Here is a 25,803-nt window from a genome sequence, read left to right as displayed (position 1 = left end):
TGTAAGAAAAGCTAGAAAAACTGGGGTAGGATAACAAGATGACTAAGTATTCATGGCAGGAAAATAGTGAGGTATAAGATGGGTGGCAAGATAGGAGCTTAGAAGATGGGGTGAGAATTTATTGCAAAAGTTCATGCAAGAGGAGACAAACAGCCATGTATCATGGTGCATTCCTGTAATTCCAGCACTTGGGACACTAAAGCAAAAAAAGCAGGAGTCTGAGTCCAACCTAGGCTACATAGGGTGGTTCTATTTCAAAAAAGAAAAAAAGGAACATGTCAGAATGTATGCAATGCACAAAACAAAACAAGTAAGTGATAACAGAGGGAGCTACTTGGCCTTTGATATGTGCTTGAATGAGAAAGGGTGAGAGAAGAAAAGGAACCTAGAATAACAACCATATTTAAGTAAAGGATTGTGAGTAGGAAAGTAGCTCAGTGGCAGAGCACTTGCCTAGTGTACATAGGCTGCAGGCTCAATCCCCAGCACCACAAAAAATCATAGGAAAGGAAATGGAGCTAGGGGAGAAAATGATGCAATTTGTATTAGACAAGGAAGTGAAATGCCTACATGAATTCTAGGGAAGTCACCCACTGGGAACTGAGGACACCTTGGTCTGGATCTCAGAAGATAAGTCAGGGTTAGAGATAGAGACACAACAGATGTCATTATTAGATGGTAAATGAAGCTATGAAAATGGCAGATTTGAAGACGTATATACACAAAGAAAGAAAGAAGACAATTGACCATGCCAGGTCTCCCTCGAGCAAAGAAGGATGGCAGACAAAGACCATACAGAATGTATTCCATGCACACAGGGCAGCAGCTCTCTTCCCTACAGCAGAACTTGGAGTCAGACAGTTCCTTCTGACACAGGAAGCCAGGACAGAAAAGGAGGTGGGGCTGGAGTGGGAGGTACAAAAACTAGGAAGATGCAATTGCATTATAGAGCAATGCTGAGGGCTCAGCAGCTACTAGACAACCTAATTCATAAAGGCACATTTGTAACACTTAAGAATCTCACTTGTAGATATCTTTAGTGTAGAGCTATGTAATTTGAGGATTTGAGGCTATGTAACATGCTTTCAACAATTAAATTCCTAACAGTTTGTATGTAAAATAATAAAGCAACAAAATGTTAATGTTTTGTACCACATATTTGCAAATATAGTTATTTACAAAAATAATAAATCAGCAAAACTTTAATGTTTTGCACAGCATATTAGCAAATACAATTATTTACAAAAGCTACTATAAAAGACCACCACAAAAAACAATCCAACTGGGACTGGCATCCAAACCATAGCTAGGTTTGTTTATATTTCTATTTGAGAAAATGCTGACAACCAATTTTGTAACAATACAACTGTCTCAATTGGAAAGCTTTACAAACAACTTAGAGTAGGTTAACTATATAAAATCAAATGAAGAACTATAAACTCTGTAGACTATCATTCTAAGTTCATTTCCTAACGTTATTTTCCAAAATTATATTATATAGTTATCATATACTATTTATCTCATTACCCTGTTTTAATACAAATTATGCTTATAAACAAATAAACAAGATTAATAATCTGCTATGACTCTGTTTTTAATTACTTGCTTAGCTTATTTGACAATGATTTTGTACTCTCTCCTGGTTCTACATACTGTTGGTTATATTTTTACATTTGTATTTTCATAGAGTATTCTTCAGCTTTTATGTAAGAGCATATATATTCCAATTCTTTAGATATAATTTCCATCTGATGCATTCTTAAAGAAATATTTTCCATTAACTGTTTATCATCTGCCACTTGATTCTAAAGCTTTGCCAATGACTTCTACCCCACTCTGAATTATCCTTTTCCTGGAGCCTATGCGATTGTATAATTCACAGAATAACAGAATTAATTCAAAATTTTATTTTTTTAAAATTTTTTTGTGGTTATTATTTTTTTTCTTTTATTATTCATATGTGCATACAAGGCTTGGGTCATTTCTCCCCCCTGCCCCCTACCACTTCCGTTACCACCCACTCCGCCCCCTCCCTCTCCCCCCCACCCCCTCAATACCCAGCAGAAACTATTTTGCCCTTATTTCTAATTTTGTTGTAGAGAGAGTATAAGCAATAATAGGAAGGAACAAGGGTTTTTGCTGGTTGAGATATTTGAAACAGAACAACATAACACAAGAACAATTCAAGAATATTGTATCATTCCTATATCCTAATTTTTCTTTTCCTTTAAATAGTCTTATTTCTGCCAACATATCCTAAAGTTATCAAATGATTCTATAATGAAAATCATAATTTGGAAACATCAATTAAGTTATAATGATAATGGAAAATGAAATATTTGAGTGAGAAACATGCCATCTATTCTTTAGAAGTCTACAAAACAAATTGCTAGAAGTAGAGGAAACAAATACAATATGTAAATCCATATGATTTCCAGTGAGATGAATTAAAGCACATTACAGATAAATTAACCTGTGACAATAGAACGATTGTGGTAATTATTCCTCAGAATCATAATTTGGTCTTTATGCTGTCTCACTCTTATAACTTTATACACTTTCTAAGTGTTTGTAACACTTAGAACACCAAAATTATTAAAATTAGACACAAGAAGGTAGCATTACATCTGATACCATTAAAACTGAGGAGATTATTAGGGAATGCTTTGAAAATATATTGCCAAATAATTTTAAAATCTGAAATAAATGGGTAACTTTCTTGAAATACATGACCTATCAAAATTTAACCAAAAGATACAAATAACACAAACAGATCAACAACAAGCAATGAGATTGAAATGGTAACTACATTCTTCTTAACAAAGAAAAACCCATGACCAGACACATTCACCACTGAGTTATATCAGACCTTGTAAAGAAGAACTAACAGCAATTCTTAAACTATGCCACAAAATACCAAAGGAAACAACAAATACAAACTCATTTGATGAAAACAGGGTTAACAAAACTGGATAAGGATACAACAAAAAAAAAACTACAAGCTAGGATTTTTAATGAACATAGTTCCAAATGCTCATAAGAAAATGCTTACAAATAGTACTCAACAGCACACTAAAAAAATACACATTCAAGTTAAGTTCATGCCAGAAAGTCAAAGATTTCTGAACACATACAAACACATAAACGTAAACAAGCATATGAATAGAACCAAGAGCAAGAATCACATGGTCAAGTCAATAGGTGCAAATAAAATCCTTGAAAATATCCAATATCACTTCATGATAACAAATGCACCTGTTACCCATGTTTATTGCATCATTATTCACAATATCTATGCTATGGAAACAGCCAAGATGTACCACTACTAATGAAAGGATTAAGAAAATGTGGTACTTACATATAATGAAATTCTATTCAGCCACAAGGGAGAATGAAATTTTGTGTTTTAAGTAAATGGATGGAACAGTAGAACATCTTTTTTTTGTTTATTCACATGTGCATACAATGTTTGGGTCATTTCTCCCCCCTACCTCCAACTCCCTCCCTCTCCCCCCGACCCCTTCACTTCCAGGCAGAAACTGTTCTGCTCTTATTTCTAATTTTGTTGAAGAGAGAGTACAAACAATAATAAGAAGGACAAAGCATTTTTGCTAGTTGAGATGAGGATAGCTATACAAGGAGATTCCTAGCATTGCTTACATGTACATGCGTGCTACATCTAAGTTCATTCTTCTCGAACTGACCTTTTCTCTAGTTCCTGATCCCCTTCTCCTATTGGCCTCTGTTGCTTTAAAGTTTCTGCATTAGTTCCTTTGCACTGAGAACATCAAATACTATCGTGTTTTTTGGGTTTCTTACCTATCCTCATACCTCCCTTGTGTGCTCTCGCCTTAACATGTGACCAAAGTCCAATCACCTTGGTATATTTGCCCTTGATCTAAAGTCTGCATATGAGGGAAAACATATGACTATTGGTCTTCTGAGCCTGGCTAACTTCACTCAGGATGACAGGATAACATCTTAAGTGAAGTTAACTAGATTCAGAAGGCTAAAAGCTGCATATTTTCTCTCATATATGGAATTTAGATCTAACACAAATGTAGCAATATTATGAAAAACAAGAAATACCAAGGGGGGTGTAAAAGAAGGAAGTTAAGGTGAACATGGTTGATGCATTCTCTATGCAAGAATGAATATAGAAATTTTAAACTGGTTGAAAACAGTAATAAGAAAGGAACTATAGTAGAAAGAAGTAAAAGAGAGGAAATGGACCAAACTGGGTAGTAATACATATATGCATGGAAGTGTCACAAGGAAATTCCCTATGTAGCTATGTTAAACAAACAATACTGTCATTTCGTATACTTTTCTTTTCTGATGTTGAAGGACAGAAGGTAGGAAGAGGTTCTGCCTTGGGGGGGGATTATTGCTAGTGGGAGGGGGAGGAAGTACAGAATTGAAGTAAGGGGATGATTATGGCACAAATACTGTGTACACATGAGTGCAAATGGAAAAAAAGATACCTGTTGAAACTATTTCTCCAATGGCAGAATGAGGAGATAAAGGAGAATTGTGGAGGGGGTGAATTCAAGAATGATGTATTTGATATACTATAAGAACCTTTGTCAATGCTACAATATACCCCTACCAGCACAACAATTAAGAATTGACCAGAGTCGAGGACGACCAGACGGCTTGGGAAGATGCAGACCAGGTGAGCTTCGTGGTACCATGGTACTCCCACAGACAAGCCTGGGCCAGAGCAGCATAGCCACCTGGACAGACTGACTTCCACCGGAGGAAAAAAGAGAAACTGAATAATAAGCAATAAGAGCAATAAAGACACGTGGTAAAGAGGGTGGGGCACACTGAGCGCCAAAGATTGGGGGAAGGGAATCCTTCCCAGGACTGTAAATAAACAAGCTGGCCTGGCCGGAGAGCCTCTGGTGGGAGCAGGGGTGCACACCCAGCAACCAGGAGCGGGAAAGCTTGTGAGAGTGGCAGAGGGATGAAAACTCCACAGGAGAGGAGGGAAGACCCACTTCCCACGTGAACTGTAAACAAACATGGTGGCTGGCAGGAGCAGCAGCACCGCCCAGGAATCAGGAGCAGGAAAGCATGTGAAAGTGGTGGTGGGAGGAAAACTGCACAGGAGAGGGGGTAAGACCCACCTCCCACATGAACTGTTAATAAACATGCAGGCCTGACAACGTGGGGGCAGTGTCACCTTTCCCAGTGCTTGGAAAGGGGAAAGCTTGTAGCAGAGGCTCAGGCACAGGAGAAATCTGAGTAAACAAAGCCTGCAGGGCCAGGTGAGTGCTAAGCTCACCCCTGAGATCTGCATAAATAATGCGTCCAGCAACAGCAGGCTGACAGCAGCAGGCAGGCAAGCCAAAGCTGCAGATATCATTCTCAGAACTGTCTCCAGACTCTTTTTTTTTCTTTGTCTCCCTACCTTTGATGAGAGAACAAATGAATTACACCTGCAAGCTGAAAAACTTACTGAAACTGTATTGCATTTGAACGTGGGACACTTGGTGGGGGTTTTTTTGTGCGTGTGTGTGTAGATTTGTTCTACTTTATGTGTCCCCTTTGATGAGACAACTACAGAACAACATCTGAGGCACTATCTCCAGGATTGGAGACTGAGACGGACACCCAAATTATTAAGACTGAAACTTCATTGCATTTGAACTTGGAGGTTTTTTGGGTTTTTTGGTTTTTGGTTTTTTAAATTTTTCTATTTTTCATTTTATTTTAATACATTTTTATATATAGATTTTTATTTCATTTACTTATTTTTTATTTTTATTCTTATCTTTTTTTTATTTTTGATTTTCAACACTCTCTCTGTCTCACTAATGTCTGTTCAGCTTATTGTCAATTAGTACACTAAAGCTCCCTGTTTATACCTTTGAAATCTTCTTGTCTGATACCTTGTTCTGTTTTCTCCTTCCAGTCTGTGTATTTGTTTTTCCCATTTCTTTAACTTCTTGCTTTCCATCTCAGCTCACCCTTCACTTCTAAATATTACCATTGTTATTATTACAAGCTAGAAAATACTTAATTGCACACAGTACAGGGACAGTAACAACACCAAAGACAATGATGGGAAGACAGAAAAAACAGGGAAACCAGTTTCCCCACAGCAAAAAATTAGTACAGGAACCAGAGGGGAATGAAGAAAACAGGTATCCAGATCCAGACTCCAACAAAATGAAGATAAACTATGCCAAAGGACCCAATGAAGCCCACAAGGATAATTTAAAAGAAGACATACTACAGGTACTCAATGAGAATTTTATAGAGGTGATACTGGATAGGGTCAACCAAAATGTACAGGAGACACTCAAGAAATTCCAAGACAACAAAAATAGAGAATTTGAAAAAGCAAAAGAAGAAATAAAGGAAACCATAAAAGCACTGTACAAACACCAAAGTGAAAGAAAGAACACGATGAAAAGAGAGAAAAATGAACTCAGGACAAAAATAGACAACATTAAAGAGGAAACCACCCAGGATATGGAAAACCTCAGAAAAAAGAACAAAACAGAACTGCAAAACAAAACGGAAGGCCAATCCAGCAGAATAGAACAAACAGAAGACAAATCTCAGAACTTGAAGATGAAATGGTAATTAAAGGAAACATTGAAGAACTATAATTAAACAACTCAAGACCTGTGAAAAGAAAATACGAGAACTCACCAACTCCATCAAAAGACCAAACTTGAGAATCATGGGCATCGAAGAAGGAGAAGAGGTGCAAGTGAAGGGAATGCATAATATATTTCACAAAATAATAATGGAAAATTTCCCAAATCTAGAGAAAGATATTCCCATACAGATGCAAGAGGCCTCCAGGACACCAAACAGACCAGATCAAAATAGAGCTACTCCACGACATATCATCATTAAAACAACAAGTTCAGAAACTAGGGAAAGAATATTGAAGGCTGTAAGAGAGAAAAAACAAGTAACATACAAAGGTAAACCCATCAAAATCACAGCAGACTTCTCAACAGAAACATTAAAAGCAAGAAGAGCGTGGGGTGAGATCTTCCGGGCACTGAATGAAAATAACTTCAACCCCAGGATACTCTACCCAGCAAAACTATCATTCAAAATACATGGAGCAATAAAAGTCTTCCATGATAAGCAGAAACTAAAACAATATGTGACCACAAAGCCACCACTACAAAGGGTTCTTCAAAGGATTCTGCACACAGAAAGTGACACCCAACTTAACCATGAAAAGGCAGGCAGCACCAAACCACTGGATAAGAAAAAGCAAGACAGTAGAGAGTAACATCAAGTTAGGTACACACAATCAAACCTTCAAACAACTAAGACAACTAAATGACAGGAATCACCACATACCTATCAGTACTAATGCTTAATGTTAACAGACTTAATTCACCCATCAAAAGGCACTGCTTGACGAAATGGATTAAAAAGGAAGATCCAACAATTTGTTGCTTACAGGAGACCCATCTCACCGACAGAAATAAGCATAGGCTTAGGATGAAAGGCTGGAAGATTTACCAAGTCAATGGCCCCCGAAAACAGGCAGGAGTAAGCAATACTTATCTCTGACAAAGTAGACTTCAAACCTACATTGATCAAATGAGATAAAGAAGGAAATAGACAAAAAGGAAATAATAAATATCAACCTGTATGTACCCAATGTCAATGAACCCAATTTCATCAAACATACCCTGAACGCCAACACAGTGGTTGTGGGAGACTTTAACACCCCATTATCATCAATAGAAAGGTCATCCAAACAAAAACTCAATAAAGAAATCCAAGATCTAAAATATGCAGTAGATCAAATGGACCTAGTTGATGTCTACAGAACATTTCATTCAACTTCTACACAATATACATTCTTTTCAGCAGCCCATGGAACCATCTCTAAAATAGATCATATCCTAGGGCACAAAGCAAGTCTCAGCAAATATAAGAAAATAGAAATTATACCATGCATACTATCTGATCACAATGCAGTAAAAGTAGAACTCAACAACAAAAGTAAAGACAAACAACATGCAAACAGCTGGAAACTAAATAACTCATTACTTAATGAAGAATGGATCATCGATGAAAGAAAAGAGGAAATTTAAAAGTTCCTGGAAGTCAATGAAAATGAAACACAACCTACTGGAACCTATGGGACACAGCTAAGGCAGTCCTGAGAGGAAAGTTTACAGCCATGACTGCATATAGTAAAAGGACTGAAAGATCCCAAATCAATGACCTAATGATACATCTCAAACTCCTAGAAAAACAAGAACAAGCCAATCCCAAAACATATAGGAGATAAATAATAAAAATAAGAGCTGAAGTCAACGAAATAGAAACCAAAAAAAAAAAAAAAACAAAGAATTAATGAAACAAAAACTTGGTTCTTTGAAAAAATAAACAAGATCGATAGACCCCTGGCAAACCTGACTAAAATGAGGAGAGAAAAAACCCAAATTAGTAAATCAGGAATGCAAAAGGGGAGATAACAACAAACACCATGGAAGTCCAGGAAATCATCAGAGACTACTTTGAAAAACTATATGCAAATAAATTTGAAAATCTTAAAGAAATGGACAGATTTCTAGATACATATGATCATCCAAAACTGAACCAAGAGGAAATTAATCACCTGAATAGATCTATAACACAAAATGAAATTGAAGCAGCAATCAAGAGTCTCCCCAAAAAGAAAAGTCCAGGACCTGATGGATTCCCTGCTGAATTCTATCAGACCTTTAAAGAAGAACTGATACCAACCCTCCTTAAACTGTTCCACGAAATAGAAAGGGAAGGAAAACTGCCAAACACATTTTATGAAGCCAGTATTACACTTATCCCAAAACCAGGCAAAGACACCTCCAAAAAGGAGAACTATAGGCCAATCTCCTTAATGAACATTGATGCAAAAATCCTCAACAAAATAATGGCAAACCGAATTCAACAACACATCAAAAAGATTATTCACCACGACCAAGTAGGCTTCATCCCAGGGATGCAGGGGTGGTTCAACATACAAAAATCAATAAACGTAATAAACCACATTAACAGAAGCAAAGACAAAAACCACTTGATCATCTCAATAGATGCAGAAAAAGCCTTTGATAAGATCCAACACCATTTCATGATAAAAGCTCTAAGAAAACTAGGAATAGAAGGAAAGTACCTCAACATTATAAAAGCTATATATGACAAACCTACAGCCAGCATTATACTTAATGGGGAAAATCTGAAACCATTCCCTCTAAAATCAGGAACCAGACAAGGATGCCCACTATCTCCACTCCTATTCAACATAGTACTGGAATTCCTAGCCAGAGCAATTAGGCAAGAAGGAATAAAAGGAATACAAATAGGTAAAGAAACTGTCAAAATATCCCTATTTGCAGACAACATGATCCTATACCTTAAAGACCCAAAAAACTCTACTCAAGCTTCTAGACATCATCAATAGCTATAGCAAGGTAGCAGGATATAAAATCAACATAGAAAAATCATTAGCATTTCTATATGCTAACTATGAGCAAACTGACAAATAATGTATGAAAACAATTCCATTTACAATAGCCTCAAAAAAAATCAAATACCTAGGTGTAAACCTAACAAAAGATGTGAAAGACCTCTACAAGGAAAACTATACACTTCTGAAGAAAGAGATTGAGGAAGACTATAGAAAGTGGAGAGATCTCCCATGCTCATGGATTGGTAGAATCAACATAGTAAAAATGTCGATACTCCCAAAAGTAATCTACATGTTTAATGCAATTCCCATCAAAATTCCAATGACATTCATTAAAGAGATTGAAAAATCTACCGTGAAATTTATATGGAAACACAAGAAGCCACGAATAGCCAAGGCAAGACACAGTCAAAAGAACAATCCAGGAGGTATCACAATACCTGACTTCAAACTATATTACAAAGCAATAACAATAAAAACAGCATGGTACTGGCACAAAAACAGACAGACCAGTGGAACAGAATAGAGGACCCAGATATGAAGCCACACAACTATACCCAACTTGTCTTTGACAAAGGAGCTAAAAATATACGATGGAGAAATAGCAGCCTCTTCAACAAAAACTGCTGGGAAAACTGGTTAGCAGTCTGCAAAAAACTGAAACTAGATCCATGTATATTACCCTATACCAAGATTAAGTCAAAATGCATCAAGGATCTTAATATCCGACCACAAACTCTAAAGTTGATACAGGAAAGAGTAGGAAATACTCTGGAGTTAGTAGGTATAGGTAAGAACTTTCTCAACGAAACCCCAGCAGCACAGCAACTAAGATATAGCATAGATAAATGGGACCTCATAAAACTAAAAAGCTTCTGTTCATCAAAAGAAATGGTCTCTAAACTGAAGAGAACACCCACAGAGTGGGAGAAAATATTTGCCAGCTATACATCAGACAAAGGACTGATAACCAGAATATATAGGGAACTTAAAAAACTAAACTCTCCCAAAACTAATGAACCAATAAAGAAATGGGCAAGTGAACTAAACCGAACTTTCTCAAAAGAAGAAATTCAAATGGCAAAAAAAAACACATGAAAAAATGCTCACCATCTCTAGCAATAAAGGAAATGCAAATTAAAACCACACTAAGATTCCACCTCACCCCTGTTAGAATAGCCATCATTAGCAACACCACGAACAACAGGTGTTGGTGAGGATGCAGAGAAAAAGGAGCCCTCTTACACTGTTGATGGGAATGTAAACTAGTACAACCACTCTGGAAAAAAATTTGGAGGCTACTTAAAATCTAGACATTGATCTACCATTTGATCCAGCAATACCACTCTTGGGGATATACCCAAAAGACTGTGACACAGGTTACTCCAGAGGCACCTGCACACCCATGTTTATTGTGGCACTATTCACAATAGCCAAGTTATGGAAATAGCCAAGATGCCCCACCACTGACGAATGGATTAAGAAAATGTAGTATCTATACACAATGGAATTTTGTGCAGCCATGAAGAAGAACAAAATGTTATCATTCGCTGGTAAATGTAGGGAATTGGAGAACATCATTCTGACTGAGGTTAGCCTGGCCCAAAAGACCAAAAATCGTATGTTCTCCCTCATATGTGGACATTAGATCAAGGGCAAACACAACAATGGGATTGGACTTTGAGCACATGATAAAAGCTTTAGCACACAAGGGAGGGGTGAGGATTGGTAAGACACCTAAAAAATTAGTTAGCATTTGTTGCCCTTAACGCAGAGAAACTAAAGCAGATACCTTAAAAGCAACTGAAGCCAATAGGAAAAGGGGACCAGGAACTAGAGAAAAGGTTAGATCAAAAAGAATTAACCTAGAAGGTAACACACACACACAAGAAATTAATGTGAGTCAACTCCCTGTATAGCTATCCTTATCTCAACCAGCAAAAACCCTTGTTCCTTCCTATTATGGCTTATACTCTCTCTATAACAAAATTAGAAATAAGGGCAAAATAGTTTCTGCTGGGTATTGAGGGGGTAGAGGGGAGAGGGAGGGGGTGGAGTGGGTGGTAAAGGAGGGGGTGGGGGCAGGGGGGAGAAATGACCCAAGCCTTGTATGCACATATGAATAATAAAAAAAAAAGAAATATCCCTAGAACATAATGACACCAATATGTTCCCAAAGGAAAAATATTAAGTAAACTGCTAGAGTAATATTAATAAAAGATAAGATACACTGAAAAAAAAATTGACCTTGAAAAAACTAGTGATACATCATTTGTATCTTACATAAAGATAAAAGCTATATTTGACAGACCCGTAGCCAACAGTATAATGAATGTGGAAAAACTGAAACACTACCTATAAAATCAGGAATTCATCAAGGGTGTCTAGTATCTTGATTCTTTGTCTATTTAGTGTTTGCTTTCCTAGCCAGACCAGTAAGTCAAGAAAAAAATAAAAAGGATACAAACAGAAAAGAAGTCAAACCATTCTTGATGGCAGATATAATGAAATCCCTAAATATACCATTGGACAATTCTTGTATCTAATATGCACTTTTAGCAAACTCAAAGATAAAAAAATAAATATTCAAGAAAAGTAATTTTTTATAAGTCAACAACAAAGTCACTAAAAAAGATGTCTGGAAAGCAATCATATTTGCAAGGGTCTCAACAACTTCATTGGCATAAAATCAACAAAAGATGTTAAAGACCTTTACAGTGAAAAGTGTAAGCACTAAAGAAGAAAATAAAGAAGACTCTAGGAAATGGAAAGTGATGCCATGTGCATGGTCAGCTGAATAAATGTTGACAAAATAGTCATAATGCCAAAAATGATATACAAATCCTGTTAAAGCCCCATCACAATTCAATTAACATCTGCACAGAATTAGGAAAAACAATACTAAAATTCACATGGAATCACAAAAGACTCTAACTAGACAAAGAAGTCTAGAATAAAAAGAACAATGTTGGTGCTAGGCATGGTGGCCTATGCTTATAATCCCAGCTACTAAGGAGACAAAGATAGAGAAGATAATAGTTCAAGCCAGCTTGCACAAGAAGTTACTGAGAGTCCATCTCAATCAATAAATTAGGTATGATGAATGATATCAGTGATCTCAAATACATGGGAGGTGTGGGTAGGAGGATTGCTGCCTAAGCCACAAGTAAACCTGTGAGACACTGCCTGAAAAGTAATTAAACCTAAAAGAGAGCTGGATGAATGGTTCAAGTGGTAGAGTTTCTCCCTAGCAAGACCAAGGCCCTGAGTTCAAACACCAGTGCCACCAAAAATACAGCAATAATAGAGGAAACACAATCTTGAATTCAAATTATATTACAGATCCATAGTGACAAAATCAAACACAAAGACCAATGCAGTAGAATAGAAGTTCTAGAAATAAGCCACATCAGATATTTCCATCTTGTTCCTAACAGAGGTGCTGAAAACTTACACTGGCAAAAGAACAGCCTCATTAACAAATGGTGCTGGGAAAACTAGATATCCACATGTAGAAGACAGAAACTAGAATCCTGTCTCTAATCCTGTAGAAAAACAGCCCAAAGTGGTTAAAAGAACTTAATATATGAAAACTACCAGAGGAAAACATAGGGGACACTTTCAAGATACAGGCACAGACAAGAACTCCTTGCATAGAACTCCAACATTTCAGGAAATAAAAGAAATTGAAAAATGTGATTGCATCAAATTAAAAAACTTGTGTACAGCAGAAAAAACAATGAACAGAGTGAAGATACAGTCAGCAGAATGAAAGAAAATCTTTGACACATGTTGAAGCAACAGGGGATTCACATCAAGAATATATAAAGAACTCAAGAAATTATACACCATAATAGGAAGGAACAAGGGTTTTTGCTGATTGAGTGAGTCAACTCCCTGTATAGCTATCCTTATCTCAACCAGCGAAAACCCTTGTTCCTTCCTATTATGGCTTATACTCTCTCTACAACAAAATTAGAAATAAGGGCAAAATAGTTTCTGCTGGGTATTGAAGGGGTGGGGGGGAGAGGGAGGGGGGGAGTGGGTGGTAAGGGAGGGGGTGGGGGCAGGGGGGAGAAATGACCCAAGCCTTGTATGCATATATGAATAATAATTAAAAAAAAGAAATTATACATCAAAAATAAAACATAAAATACATTTATATTGATTCTGGTTGATTTCACTTGGAAAATAATATTTTTCCAAACCTGGGGGAAGGCATACTCATCCTTAGCATGTCAAGCAGCATACTTGGTATCATTTTTATTTTATAACGCTAGACTTTCCTATGAGCTACAGGTGGTCCATGGGTTGCTTTTCTTTTGTTTTGAATAATTTTCTTATCAAAGAAGACACGTCCTTCTGCATCTGTTGTCCTGAAGTCTCTTTCTGATGTACAGTCAATGCTGTGGTTCAGACGTAGAGTCAGCAAGAGATGTCACTGCTCCACAAATATGGTAAACCCAGATAATCTGCACTGTAGGGACCCATAATAGGGAGCCTTCTGACTGCATGAGGGGTTACTGATTGAATTGATAGAAAGAAATCTGTCTCTTTACTCAGGAAGCAGAGATCAGGAAGGTCTCAGTTAGAAGCCAGCCCATACAAACAACTTGTGAGAACCTTTCTTGAAAAAACATTTACAAAAAAGGGCTGGTGGAGTGGTTTGAGGTGTTAGCCCTCAGTTCAAACTCCAGTGCCACAAAAGAAATCTGTTTCTTAATAAATTTTTGGATCATAGAGTATAAACCATAGTGGTGTATTATTTTGTCATATTTTTAATTGATTCCTTTGGAAAATTTACAGAAAATTCCTCATTATTTCCATATGAGCTTTAAATAGATTTGGGGTACCAATAATAATTTCAAATTCTTATACCTTTATATATTTCTGTATGACACCTGTATACAAAGATGTCTCCTAGCACTCTCATTCACAGAAGATCCCTTATCAACATATTTTTATATTATGTGTATAAAAATTCTTATAACAAAATGAGACTGATCTATATGTTGAGATTGTATTTTTCAATGTTCTTCAGCCATGAGGAAGACCATTTAACAAAAATGGTCTAGTTCCCCTGTTATGTGCGTCTGCATAATGGAACTGCAAAAGCATAGATGCTACATAAAAAACACATTAATACATCATTGCTCCAATTTAGGAGCAATTTAGTGCAATCTTGTCATATTCATTTCTATAAAGGCAAATATAAGTAAGAGGAATTGTTTTGGTTGGCAAATAGAAATATAGTTTTTATCTTACATGAATAAAATGACATCCTTAACCATGTATCAATCTTTTCTGAGATTGGAGTATTATGCCTTTCAAATGCTGATGAACAAAGGTGAATGGAAAAAGCAGTTTCCAAATCTGCCATGCTAAGAGCACTAGATTCCTTTATCAGGTCCCATTCAAGCAAGCAGCCATTTCTATTTACTCAATGATGGTTCCATTTGTTTTTGAACTTCAAAGAGAAAATCATTCATTTGCAAAAAATATTTATGTAATGACCAAGTACCCATGCTTGAGGAGGACTACAAATTACCAGTAACTAATTCTCAAAATCTCACTGAAAAACTCAGATTACAAGAGAGATCCAGAATACTAGATCAAGTACCACTTAAATTGCTTTGGACACTGTTGGTTAAAATATTAACAGAAGTTCAAACAGACAGCTTCATAGCACTGTCCAGAGCAGCATCATTCATAACAGCCAAGGGGTGAAATCAACCTTCATGTCCATCAATGGTGAGTAGATGATCAAAATGTTGTATGTATAAAACATTCATTTTAGATAAGAAAAACTTATCTGATTAATTCTTGTAACCCAAACCACTAATTTTACAAATTCAGTCAATTAGTCTATTAGTGTCAATGGTATTTTCCTGAGTAGTTGCAAGTACTCTCAAAATGAATACAAGAAATATTTTGACTAATGAGATTTTCCATACTGCGTAAAATATTCCTATTATACCACTACAAGAGAAAGAAAAAGTTCAAGAAATTAATTGGACACTGACTTAACAAATTTATAGGTACCTGACTTTTCTGCAGTTATTCATTCTTATGCTTGCTTTTTCATTCTAACTTTTAAAATGGAACACTCATCTTTAAGTCTGAAATGTATTTTGTAAAATAATTCTTACCAAGATAAATCCTAAAATATATAACTTCAGAACAAATATCTGGAAGAGTAGTTCAATAAACTTAAAAATTTGAAAAGTAGATTATTGGGAATCTTTCATTTTTTACTGTGCTTTGTGAATAATGTACAAAATTTAGGGATAATGTGCAAAAATTGTGTGTTTCTAATTAGAGTGCTGGGGATTGAACCCAAGGCCTTGAACAGGCAAACCATGCATTCTATCTCAGAGCCACATAACCAACCTTAAATTATGTACTGCACATAGCATGAAGTATTTCCCTGGCTTCATACACAATTGGTTATTGTCATAACTGACATAATTTTCACACTACATTGCTTAATTACTATATTAATGGTAAGATTGCGTTTATGCTGCTTTAAATAGTACCTTTGGGAGTGACTTTCCATCTTCACTAAACTCTATACAGCTGTACTCTCTAGGTTGGTACTGCTCTTCTTGCATCTGAAACAAAGAAAAATAAATCTTTGTTAATAATCTAGTACAAGTCTGCTGATCACCGGTTTTTATGCTAAAGTTTCAGTAGAACATAGCGATATTCCCTTGTTCGTATATTGCTTATGGGGACTTTTGTGTTCTTCCCTCAGCCTTAACAGTTGTTGCAACAGGAATCTCACCACCATGGGTCCTAAAATAATAGTACCTGGACAATTATGGAAGTATACATTGACCTCTGCTCAAGGAGAAAGCACTTTATTTTTGTTTTTAAATCATATTTTATCAGATACTTGAATGGATAAAATGGGGAAAACTGGAAATTCCCTCGGGGTTAGAATTCATAAATTTCTATTCCAAATACCACATGAACAATGACAGTTTGACAAACTACTATATATGAATGATTACCTTTCATCATCACTATACCAGTGATGATAAAGTTTAGCATGATTTTTTAAATTACAACTCAATGTTTCACAAAATAGTTTGAATGGCAACATCAACAAGGATGCCCCAGTGCCTGGATCTGAATCTCATGTCTATCTGTTCACAGCTGTGTTATCTTCATCAAGCTAATTTTCTGTGCCTGAGGTTCTTCATCTGTAAAATGGAGATAATAAGATCTAACACAGTGAACTACTGGGAAGATTACATTGGGGAGTATATTTAAAGTACTCAGAAATATATGTGGCATATAGGAAACTCTGCACGAAATTTGCTATTAGCATTTGTACTTTGATTACACTTTTTGTTCTAGTAAAATATATTTTAGGCAGGTGGCAGGTCAGTGGAAGTGGTCTTCTGTACAATGTGCAAGAAATCAGTTTTCACACCATTGTAAGCAGCAGTCAATAGGGAAGAGGAGACCCAGTGTCCTCAGTATTTCATGAAACTTTTACGCTTGCACTAGTCACCACAACTTTTTCCACTTATAATAATTTACAGCTCATTTTCTTTCAGAATTATTCAGGAGACAATGAACATGTAGAGTAGTGAAAAAATTACTTCCAGAATTACCTAGTAAATAACAGCCATGACTATCAGAGGGACACTAAGGCCACTTACCTTAAAATGCTGATTCTACTATGAAATCAAGGCTCCCTAGTCAATTCATGCTTACCAAATGTTAATGCTGTGCTGTTTTATACAGAACTCTGGTAAGATGAAGGTTATGTGGAATGGCACATTAGAAAATTTGTAGCCAGATTTTCCACTGGTAAAATAGTACAAATCTATAAATGTAAGTTCAGACTACATACATAATGAGCCCTCACTTTTCCCAAAGTGAGAAAAATGTGAACAGTTTATAGAATAATTTTCTCCTATTAGGTTAAGTGCATTGAATTTATATTTAATTGTGTAACAAATATTTTGATTAGCAGTTTTATTATGTCAATACCTCACAGGAGAAATTATTGGTGTTATCCTAACACAAATGTTTTCAATTATTTTAGGATAGGCAATATCCACATCAAATATGTTCATCCCTAAGTAAACTTGTACATAGGTGAGACTATTTCTCATACAAAAGATAAAAAAAGGTAGAGCAATGTAAAATTAAGGGAGAAAATGTTCTGCATAGACAAGCACTGACAAGAGTAAAGTCAATGAGAATCACAGAAGTCAGAGAATTCTTCATGAAAACTAAATTGTAAGCCAGTTATGAATAAATGAGGTCAACTGCGTAAAAGGTAAAAAGACAGAAAGGACAGCACAAGTAAAGATGGAGAGATGGAGAAATCAGGCCAATTAACCCAAAGAATAAATTCTCACAGCAAGGAAATAAAATCATGTACACAAAATATGGTTAAGCCCCCACTTCCATAGATTTATTACACAAGGTGTGGACCAAGGACTGTCCAAAACAATAAATAAAAGCCAAAATAAACTCCAAAAAACCCTTCAAATTCCTGCAGGTACATTATGTAACTCAGTGGATGCATAGTTTTCTCTCTAGAGGTCATTTATATCCTTTGTTAAGTATATTCCAAAGTATTTTATTTTTGTGGCTATTGTGAATGGATTTGTTCTCCTATATTCTTTCTCAATCTGTTCATTGTTGGTATATAGAAAGACTACTGATTTTTGTGCATTGGTTTTGTATCCTGCAACTTTGCTGAAGCTGTTTATGGTGTCTATGGGATTTTTGGTGGAATTTCTCAATTCTTTTAGTTATAGGATCATGTGATCTGCAAAAAGGAATAGTTTGGCTTCTTCTTTACCTATTTGTATTCCTTTTATTTTTTCTTCCTATCATATTGCTCTAACTAGGATTTCCAAGACTATGTTCAATAGGAGTATAGAGAGTGGGCACTCATGTCTTATCTTGACTTTAGGAGAAATGGTTTCAATTTTTCCCCATTAAGTATGAAGTTGGCTATAAGTTTGTCATATGTAGCCTCTATTATGTTGAAATACATTCCTTCTATCCCTAGTTTCATCATATCTTTTATCATGAAAGTGTGTTAAATTTTATCAAAGGCTTTTATGCATCTGTTTAGATGATCAAATGGTTTTTGTCTTTGCTTCTGTTAATATGGTGTATTACATTTAATGATTTGCCTATGTTGAACCATCCCTGCATCCCTGGGATGAGGCCAATTTAATCATTTTGCATGATTTTTTTATATGCTGTTGAATTCTGTTTGCCATTATTTTATTGATGAGTTTTGCATCTATGTTCATAAAATATATTGGCCTATAATTATCTTTTTTGTTATATCCATTTCATTTTGGAATGGCTTCATAGAAGGAGTTTGGAAATGTTCCTTCCCTTTCTATTTCATGGAAAAGTCTAAGGAGTATTAGATCTTCTTTAAAGATCTGGTAGAATTAAGTGGAGAATCCATTAGGTCCTGGACTTTTCCTTTTTGAGGAGAATCTTTACTGCTGCTTCAATTTCATGGCTTGCTATAGAACTATTTAGGTGATTAATATTCTCATGGTTCAATTTTGGATGATCATATGTATCTATATATTTGTCTGTTTCTTCTAGATTTTCCAATTTATTTGAATATAGGTTTTCAAAGTAGTCCCTGATTATTCCCTGAATTTCCTTAATGTTTATTGTTATCTCCATTTTTTTGTTTTTGATTTTATTAATTTTGGTCTTTTTCCATCATGCTTTTAGTCAGGTAAGCCAGGGGTTTGTCAATCTTGTTTATCTTTTCAAAGAAACACTTCTTGTTTTGTTGATTTTTTGTATGGATTTTTGGTCTTTATTTCATATTTTTATTATTTCTCCCCTTCGTCTTGTTTTGGGTTTAGCTTGTTCTAGATTCTTAGGAGTTTGAGATGCAGCATTAGGTCATTGATTTGAGATCTTTCTGTGTTTTCAATATAGGCACTTGTGGCTATAAACTTTCCTCAAAGGAATGCCTTTGCTGTGTCCCATAGGGATGGGTTGTGTTTTTATTTTCATTAAATTGCAGGAACTTTTTTATTTCTTCCCTTATTTCTTTTATAACCCACTGATCATTGAGCAATGTTCAGTCTCCAGATGTTTGAGTATTTTCTGCTGCTTCTTTTGTTGTTGAGTTCTAGTTTCATCGCACTATGGTTAGACAGTAAACAGGGTTATTTCAGTTTTCTTATATTTGTTGAGACATACTTTGTGCCCTAAGATATGATACACTTTGGATAACGTTCTGTGGGCTGCTGAGAAGAATGTATATTTTGTTATTGCAGGATGGAATATTCTGTAGACATCTGTCAGATAGAGTAGATCTATGGTGTCATTCAATTCTAGAATTTCTTTGTTGATTTTTTTTATCTGGGTGACCTATGTTTTGGTGATAGAAAGTAGTAAAGTCTCCCACTATGACTGTGTTGGGGTCTCTTTGTGCTTTTAAGTCCACTAGTATATGTTTCATGAAGTTGGTTGCACTGGCATTGGGCACATACAAGTTGACAGTTGTTATTTCCTCCTGACGCATTGCTCCTTTTATTAGTATGAAGTGAGCTTCCTTGTCTCTTCTGACTAATTTAGGTTTGAAATCCACTTTATCTAATATATGTACTGCTACTCCTGCCTGTTTTGGGGCGCCATTACCTTTGTAAATCTTCTTCCAATATTTTGCCCTAAGACAGATTTTGTTTCTGTAAACAACAGATTTTTGGGTCTTCCTTTTTAATCCAGTTTACCAAATGGTGTCTTTTGATGGGGAAATTGACTCCATTAATATTCACTGTTAACCCTGAGAGGTATGTGGTGATTCCTGCCATTTGGATGATTTTGTAATTTAAGAATTTGCATGTGTACAGACAAAACTATGTTACTCTCTGAGTACTTGTATGTTTTTCTCATGAGGTTTAATACTTTCTGTCCTTTCATGGTTATGCTTGTTTCATCTTCTGTGTGTAGGATTCCTTTCAGAATCTTCTGTAGTAGTGGTATGGTAGTCATACATATTTTTTTAGTTTCTGTTTATCATGGAAGGCTTTTATTCCACTGTCAATTTTGAATGATAACTTTGTTGTTGTATCCTAGGACTGAAATTGTTTTCCTTCAGTGCTCAAAATACCTCACCCTATGCCCTTCTTGCTTTTAAAGTTTCTGTTGAGAAATCTGCTGTTATGTTGATGGGTTTATCTTTGTATGTTATTTGATTTTTCTCTCTAACATCCTTCAAAATTGTTTCCTTATTCTCGGTGCTAGTTGTTTTAATTTTCATGAGATACTAGACATTTTCTGCACTATTTTTTCCATATGAGGACATAGCAAAAAGGTGGCCATATATGAACCCAGAAGCAGGCCCTCACCATACACCAAACTGACTTGTGGCTTGATTTTGGCCTTTCTAGCCTTCAGAACATTGGGAAATAAATTTTTTGTTAATTATTAATGTTTTGTTACATCAGTCCAAAGTGACTGAAGCATCAACAAAGGTAAATTAAATTATGTAAAGAACAGAAAAATATAGAGCAAACCAATGAAATCAAGCATTTTTAGTAGATCAATGAAATACAAACATCTAACTAGCTGTTATGCAAAACACTCACCTTATAGATGAAGAAAATAAATTAGTTGTGCCAGAGCTGTTGATGGGTGTGAAAGAGAGGGGGCGGTCAAAGGCACATGTTCACAGTTCGATAGGAGGAATCACTTCTAATTATTCCATAACAGAGTAAAATAATTCTTGGTTTAAAAATTACTTGAATATTAATCAAAATAGCTACAAGAGTGGAATTATAATATTCCTACAACAAAGAAATGATCACTGTCTGAGGTGATAGATATGCCAGTTACCTGATTTGATTATTACACATTGGACATATGAACTGAGATAGCACACTGTACCTCCCCCCCCATGTGTACAATTCCTATGTGTCAACTAAAAGAAAATGTATAAACCAGGAAAAAAATACTATTTACAAAATTATAAAACTATCTGAACTACAAAAATACCTCATAAAATATGTGAAGATTTCTATTTTTGGTGGTATAGTGGTGAGAATTCAGGGATTTACTCTTGCTGAGCAGGTGCTCTACCACTTGACTCATGTCTCCAGTCTACAAAGACTTATAAACTATAACTACAAAATATTACTGAGAAAAATAAATGCAACCTCTATAAATGCAGATAGATGCTGTTCAGGAGTACAAAGATTTATTATTTAGATGTTAATTGTCCCCAAACTAATATCTAATAGCCTGAAAAAAGGATAAGAAGTCTGGTTTTTAATATAAAATCTGGTTCCAAAATTGATGTGGAAGCTCAGTCTTAGAGTACTTTGCCTAGCATGTACAGGCCTTGGATTTAATTCCCAGGACTGATAAAAATAATTATATGGAAAATCAAAAGATCTGCAATAGCCACAACAGCAGTGAAAACTAAGAAAAAGGAGTGATGACAGGAAGTATTTTATATATTACAATATTATAGGAAAGAAAACTGTGTGGTGATGGTGTTAAGAAAGCCACATAAATAGGTGAAATAGATAGGAGTACAGCAGACCAAGGCCAGCCAGAGAAAAAACAAAAGACACTATCTGAAATATAACTAAAGCAGAAAGAGTTGGACATACGGTTCAAGTGGTACATCACCTACCAAGCAAACATAAGGCTATGAGTTCAAAAACCCTAGTACTGCCCCCCTCAAAAATCTCAACTTGACTAGGTGTGAAATAATTTAAAAATTTTCAAGGTATATTGAGAAAAACAGTGTTTAAAAACACTTTCAATTGCAAAATATGTATGTTTTAGGTTAAAAAAATGAAGCCCACGCTAAATAATTAAGTAGCTCTGGTCAGTAGGGGAAAAGTCCTAACATACGGTTTTAAAGTTCATTTTTTTTCATTTGTTATTGCTACAATTTCATATTCCTTACTTCCTGTTGGTTGAATATGAAGGATGGTGGTAGATGGTAGTCCTGATATATTCATACCCCTCCCCCACATGAGCCTGGGAACTGAGTAACATCAGCTGGTGAATCTGCACATACATACACAAATTAATGGGGAAAAATTCTATCAATGAGCACAGACCCTTCTTTCAAATGTATCAGTTTAGTGGAATAATTCAGGATTATCTGATTTATCTCATTTAGTTCTGTTTTACAACTCATATAATGATTATATATAACATATCTGCATGAATATTTGCAATATAACTGAAAAACATTTTTCCAATTTCTGTTAATCTATCAAAGATTTTTTATGCAGATTTAAATATATCCTGCTAATCCTTTGGCAAGGTTCAGATTAATATGAGAGTCTAATATTCCAGCACTCATCCATAGTGAACAACAAACAGAAACCTAATAAGTAACAATCTTATTGGTAACAAAGTAGAGTGCCAGTGAAGCAGTTTGCTTCCTTCTGCACTTAGCAGATGTTATAAGTACTAGAACAAATGTAGCTAATATCATTTTTAAGTAGCTACATACAACACTATTTTAAAGGTGTAATAATATATCTCCTTATTGGTGAGTGTTTATATTGTGTTCATCTAAGTGATATTACAATTCTATAACAAATATCTTTAACATACATATGTATATATGTAAAGTATTTGTATGTATCATTAAAACATATATACTTAGTGTATACATTATATGAAATAATTATGTACTATTTTATGTTATGTGTGTATGATAAATAAAGTGTTCTTATCACGTGTGCATACTTGACTTGTCAGGGCATGTTTTCCTGGACCCAATGCTAGAAGTGAAGTTGTTTACGTTAAAATAATATTCATAGGAAATTTAGTTACACACTACTAAGGTGCACTCCACACATTATTTATCTATTTAGTTTTATGACTGTGCATAAGAACAATTTTTTCCTCCCATTTGCCAACTTTAGTCATTATCTTTTAAATAAATATTTGTCAATGTAATTGAAAATGACATTCATAGAAGGCTTCTCTGATAACCATGCAAGGCCTAAAGATCCTTGATAGAAGAATAAAATGGGCTCACACTGATTATTAGGCAAAATATAACTTTGTTATCTATGAAAAGAACAATTACCTACTTTGAAAAATTTCCATGTTCTTATTTTTCATCTTTTTCTGTCTTCTTAATAGAAAACTCTTGGTTGTCAGCTTTTCCACTCTCTCTTTGCAGAAGTAATCCATCCTAATTATGGTCTGCAGCAGCAGCAGTGACAGCGGATGCAGTGGCTGCAACACCAGGATTCAGCGTCTGTGACACCTTCATTTTATTCTTTTTGTGCTTTTTTTCTTTGCTTTTCTTATTTCACCTTCAATGACAGTGTGAGACTACAGATAGCTATCACTTCTCAATAAAAATAACTTTCCTTCTTTTCATTGACTGTATCACTTCACTCTTAGTTTGCCTTGATTTTAGTCACTAAAATATTTTTGTATTTAGTCTAATTTTATCATTACAAGTCATTGACAGTTTTGAAAATTCACTTCATCCCTGTTCAGTAAAAGAAAGCCTTTCAAAATGGGCCCTTCATTTCATGTCTTTTTCATCCACCCCTTCCTAGCCAACATTTTCACTTCCTGTTTAACTGGCAAAAGTAAAAGACAAAATGTACTCTCTTCTGTCTTTACTACTTAAATTTTACAGTAAGCAGCCAGATTTTTTGAAAGTGACTGTATATGACCTTAAGATCAAAAGGAACCTTTCCCTGTTCTGCACTAAATTAATCATCCCCCTATAAATGACTTTTATAGTTCTTTTTCTTTTCCCTTTGAATCCTGGGCTATGAAAAAATGAAGGTTCTCAGTGAACTGTATGGATCCAGTGGGGCACAATAAGACTGCTGAGCTGATAGTATGGAATTCTGGAAAAGGAGGTGACCCTCAGTTTTCACAGTCACCCCCATAACACTTGCCACATGTCTACCCATAACAGGAGTGAAACCAAGAAATATTCAAAGCTTCACTCAAAAGCTATTGAGGACTTTTCATACTGTTTTATGGCACCAAAAGAGAAGATGTAATTTCATAATGCTGGATTAGACAAATTACCCTACAAATCCATTGAATTCGATAAATTTGAAAAGAGTGACTTTTGCTATGTGATTTAACACTTACCTGCATTGGAGTGGATGCTTGATCTACTTCTACTTTTAAACAATTTCTTGAGATTTTTGCCTAATTTTACAATTCAATGTACATCAGAACTCAGCTGTCTAAAAATTTGGAGTTAAATACCAAATTTTGGCTGTGAGTATATGCTACGTATGAGATAAAATCACATTCCAAAACTTGCTGAACTAATGGAGATAGATGATTACAGAAATGCAATCTAAAACTCAGAAATGATTAAAAATGCGGACATACGTATACTCATTATCAAAATTATTAAAAGTGATCATGTTGGAACAATGATAAACTGTGAGCAAGATAAATTTATACAAATAAAGCTCAATAAATAGGCTACCTTGGCTGGCAATATTTATCAAAGCTAAATACATTATCATTTCCCTTCTTAGTCATTGCTTCCTTCCTGTCAAGCTATGTATCCCTATGCTAATAAGAAAAAAGTATCTAGAGCTTATTACATTTTTATCAACTTCCTTGAGGAGTATCTTGAGTAAGAAGGTCACTTGGTATAGAACTAAGTTAAATTCCATGTCCTATGCCACATGGAAGTCTGATGGAAATCTGAAGATGATTAAGGAAAGAAGTTCTGAAAATGTTCTCCTGGGGATGGCATAATGGTTCAAGTGGTAGAGTGCATGCCTAGTGAGCATAAGGCCCTGAGTTCCCCCAGTAACACCAAAAACAAAAAAAAAAGAAGAAGAAAATGTTCTGCGGAACTCCTATTATTTAGACTGCAGATGTGATCTATATCAAGACAATTTCATACACAGAGAAAAGCATTTTAAATGTGAGTTTTTCATTAGGAGAAAATCAGAATAGAATGGTTTAACATAAAATAGCAGCAAATAAAACTCTCCCTCTTTCACTGTATTATTTTTTTAGAGGTTCTAAGGTTTGAACTAAAGACTCTGCTGTTGCTAAGCATCCACTCTACCACTTGAGCCATGCTTCCAGCCCTTCTTGCACTGGTTGTTTGGAGATAAGGTCTTTCTTTTGCCCATGCCAGCCTGCAACATGATCCCCCTATTTTACACTACCTACCAGACCAAAATGACAGGTACACACACCATCACACCCAGCTTTTTTTTCCTTAGAGATGGGGGTCTCATGACATTTTTGGCTCAGGCAGACCTCCAATCTGGATCCTCCTGATTTCAGCCTCCCAAGTGGGTAGGATTACAGGTGTGAGCAACTGCTGCCTGTCTGTCTCCCTCTTTCTACAGGTGAACGTTTCT

The sequence above is a fragment of the Castor canadensis genome, chromosome 15 (assembly GCF_047511655.1).
Source record: "Castor canadensis chromosome 15, mCasCan1.hap1v2, whole genome shotgun sequence".
Lineage (NCBI taxonomy): Eukaryota > Metazoa > Chordata > Mammalia > Rodentia > Castoridae > Castor > Castor canadensis.
Note: the sequence above shows the minus strand (reverse complement) of the source record.